We start from the raw sequence: 4,770 nt of genomic DNA, 5'->3' as shown, positions 1-4,770 counted from the left end.
ATCATAGGCCAATTCACTGCCATAGATTAGGTATCATAGGTCAATCACTGCCGCAGATTAGGTATCATATGTCAATCATTGCCGCAGATTAGGTGTCTGCAAAATATGAGTAACACCATAATAACATCTTAAAAGGCAACAATTATAATAGCACAGCAGTAAATAACACTAGTATAATGAGTAATAGCAAACACTTCGCACAATAGTATAAAATAGTATAAAAGATAATTTCTTACCATGTGAAAGGTTGTGTAGTTCCTAAGGTAGTGGCTTATGACTTTATACAATAAACCCAGGTAAACAACCTAAACCAAGGATTCCTGAATGACATCCACAACCAGCGCCATCTATTGGTAAGATGTTTGCTAAAGATATCCACGCCATCTATTGCTTAGAATCTAACACTATCATTTTAGAATTCTAGTTTTAAGAGAAATAACAATACCATCTGACAAATCTGTCTCACTGTCTCCACGTATCTTGGCCATGATCAGAAGGCACAAATGAACGTGTCAGATACCTGCTGTATCTAACTGCAGAAACCTCCAACGTCAACGTAAATGCTACCTGCCCCAAATATACCTTTCACAGGCCAGCACATAGTTTGCTAAAAAATTAATATATACAGGGGCCAAGTCTGGGGCCTACAATCATAGCAACACCACGTTTTCTAATTCCAGCATGTACTCCACAATAGATCAGTACTTATCCATCTCCCAAGTCTTGACCAGCGCTTTTACCTCTATGCCTGGTTTCAGCCATTCCTAATAAATCGAGTTTTCTCTCGTTCATCATATTCAGTATTTCATTCAAGGTAGGCTACTGCATCTGAAAGTAACATTCAATTTGTCCCTGCAGTTTTTCCTAAGACGAGTCCAGTTTCGTCACCTATTTATACGTCTGAAACTGACCCTTGAGTTTCTAGAGCAATAAAACTTCAGTTGGCGGCTTGCTAGGCCTGTCCTAACCTATCACTAAATATAATGCCAGTGACTCAGTCGTTTGGTCCACAGGCCCTTATTTGCTACATTCAGGGCAGCGCTCTGAGAATCTGTTTCATAGGGGCTCCCCCATCTGCCATCCAGGGGACGCGCCTGGTAGGAGTTTTCTCTCCCCCATTATTCTGATTATCAAAGCAGTTTAACCAGACCACTGAGCTGACTATCAGCTCTCATAGGGCTGGCCCAAATTATTTGGATGAAATAACAGGTCTAGGCTAGAAGCCCAGCACTGGGACCAAATAGGTCATTCGATATAGTGATGAATGAATGAAAATGAAATTAAAAACTGCACAGAGGCACACACTCTCATACTGGAACACAGTCACACAATAAATACATACATACTCACATTTCCATATACAGTATACTCTCTAAAAAGGTATATTAAAATTTAATGTAAATTTATTACATTTCTAAAATTTAGTTATTTTAAAATTCATTAGACCCCTCAAAGTTTTGTATTTCTATTATTTGCTTTTTATATTTTATCAATTAAATCACAGCTCCTCATGAACATTAAAATTGGTATTACCGAAAATGTAATAGATTCTGACAAAATTTCCTTCACTATCTATTTCCAAAATTTGATAATCGCTGCAGGTTATATTCTGGACATTCACACAATACATGTTCGACAGTTATCAACACTTTGCAATCTGGGCATTTGGGAGGAGGGCCACATGGACTGTTTATGAAGTGTCCATGTGTCAAACGAGTATGGTCTATTTGAAGACACATCAGAATTACTTGTGTGTGTGTCTCTCTCTCTGATATGATGAACTCCATTTTCCAACACTGGATTTCATCTCTTTTAATTTATTATTTTCAGGTTCTTCATTCAATACATTTTGCCATTTACTTACAATGATTGTTTTTATATATCTTATATAGTCACTAATAGGGATGTCTACATTTGCTCTTGTCATGTGGACTATATATATATATATATATATATATATATATATATATATATATATATATATATATATATATATATATATATATATATATATATATATATATATAAATATATATATATATATATATATATATATATATATATATATATATATATATATATGTGTGTGTGTGTGTGTGTGTGTGTTTCAACTGAATTCTCATGAATTTATTTTCATTAATACTTTGCATATGAAAGCACTGTTCTTTCAATAATAAATGTCTTAATTATAAATTGTCTTATTGATCCAATAGATTTAGTGTGCCGCAGGAAAAATAATGAAGCTTGAGTTTTGACGCTTGTATATCAAATAGTAACATGCTCAGGTACGGCACATTATAATAACTCCAGACCAGTAAAAAACGTTGTAAACAGTTGATACCGATAGAAATTATTATTATTATTATTATTATTATTATTATTATTATTATTATTATTATTATTATTATTATTATTATTATTATTATTATTATAAGTAATCTGAAAAAGCAAAATTGGAAACAAAATGAAATACCATAGCAAAATGCAGATGAACCAAGCGAATGAAGAATAACAAGTTAACACCAAGCAGAAATTTGCAGAAATGGAAATCTGGCAAGAAATAAGTGAAAAAAAACAATTTGGGTCTCTAAAGTATCCCATCATATTCACCTAAGCTCAAGACGCTCACAGTCCAAGGTACTGCCAGGTGAAGATTTCAATCAGGCAAATATCTAAAACAGCCAGTTTCTAAGACCTGCAAGTTGTTAACTTGAATTGCTCTCAACTATTAGGTTGTCAGCTGCAGGGGTTTGACTTGCATCATTTTCAGTTATAAAGCTATCAACTGCTAGCATGCAAGGAGCGGCCAGGAGCTGACTGATTTAGTTCAAATTAAACTGATATCATCGGCAAGGAATGACCTGATATATATATATATATATATATATATATATATATATATATATATATATATATATATATATATATATATATATATATATATTTTTTTTTTTTTTTTTTTTTTAAGTTCTAAGCTCCAGGGCGTTTACTTGAATTATTCTCGGAAGTACGGAGATCAGCTGCAAAGAGTTAGTTTCAACTACATTTTATTTTCAAATTAAATTGGTTACCATTAGTTGTTTTTTCCAAACAGAATTACATTTTTGACAATAATATTTTGAATTCTTACTAAAGTATATTTTGACGGTAAACAAAAGTATACTGACGAATGAGTTAAACCCTAAAAAAAGAGAATCAGCTATGGCTGATTTAAGCTCAAAGAGAAATTAATGGAAATGAAGAGATGCCTTGCCGAAAATCTGAACTTAGGACACTGCAAAAATCTCTCTCTCTCTCTCTCTCTCTCTCTCTCTCTCTCTCTCTCTCTCTCTCTCTCTCTCTCTCTCTTCATTGCCTCATATAATTGACATTAATATGAGTCATGTATGTATGTGTATGTATATATATATATATATATATATATATATATATATATATATATATATATATATATATAATATATATATATAAATAAGATAACATCCCGAAGAAGCAAAACACTGGAGTGCTGCGAGGCCTTTCGACACTAGTCCTTTACTTAGCAGACTGAAGGAATATAAAAGTATGTTTACAAAAGAAAGCTCATATAAATGACAGAAGGGGATTATAAAGGAAACATATGTACCTGGAATCCAACACAATTGAAGAATTAGTACAACTGCCAAAACAGGATTAAATACTTAGAGGTTTTTTACAAAGTTAAGATTAACCGTTCAGGAGCAGGACAGGACAGTTAAAAAGAATTATACAGGTTCGTGACTGACCACCTAAAATTTTTAGTACAACACAATAATTTTTTTTTAATAACTTTTTGCAAGATGAACATTTTTACAAAAAAATTATATTAAACATACGGATATACAGAAAATATATATCAAGTAGCTACCTTGTAATTAAGTCAGTGATTTTATCTTTTAGGTCATTCTTGAACATTTTAATCTTAGCCCTGGCATGTATTATTTGGACCCCTGTATTAGAAAAAATGTTCAAGAATGACCTAAAAGATAAAATCACTGACTTAATTACAAGGTAGCTACTTGATATATATTTTCTGTATATCCGTATGTTTAATATAATTTTTTGTAAAATGTTCATCTTGCAAAAAGTTATTAAAAAAAAATTATTGTGTTGTACTAAAAATTTTTAGGTGGTCAGTCACGAACCTGTATAATTCTTTTAACTGTCCTGTCCCTGCTCCTGAACGGTTAATCTTAATCCTTTGTAAAAACCTCTTAAGTATTTAATCCTGTTTTGGCAGTTGTACTAATTCTTCAATTGTGTTGGATTCCAGGTACATTTATGTTTCCTTTATAATCCCCTTCTGTCATTTATATGAGCTTTCTTTGTAAACATACTTTTATATTCCTTCAGTCTGCTAAGTAAAGGACTAGTGTCGAAAGGCCTCGCAGCACTCCAGTGTTTCCGTCTCCTTCGTGGATTTTATCTTTATTTATATATTCATCACGCTCCATATTTTCGTGATTCAGTTATACATATATATATATATATATATATATATATATATATATATATATATATATATATATATATATATATATATATATATATATATATATATATAAGTGGATGTATGTGTGTGCGTGTGAGTATGCTCCAACATAACTCTGAAACACATTGAGCAATTTCAACCAAACTTGGTATACATATGACTTACTATCTAGAAATCAGCACTGTGGGGGTGAGACATGACCAGCACCAAAGGGCACCAAAGGGGGTGGGGGTGGGTAGGGCTTCCCTGAAACGGGCTGG

Source organism: Macrobrachium rosenbergii, chromosome 56, assembly GCF_040412425.1.
Source record: "Macrobrachium rosenbergii isolate ZJJX-2024 chromosome 56, ASM4041242v1, whole genome shotgun sequence".
Lineage (NCBI taxonomy): Eukaryota > Metazoa > Arthropoda > Malacostraca > Decapoda > Palaemonidae > Macrobrachium > Macrobrachium rosenbergii.
Note: the sequence above shows the minus strand (reverse complement) of the source record.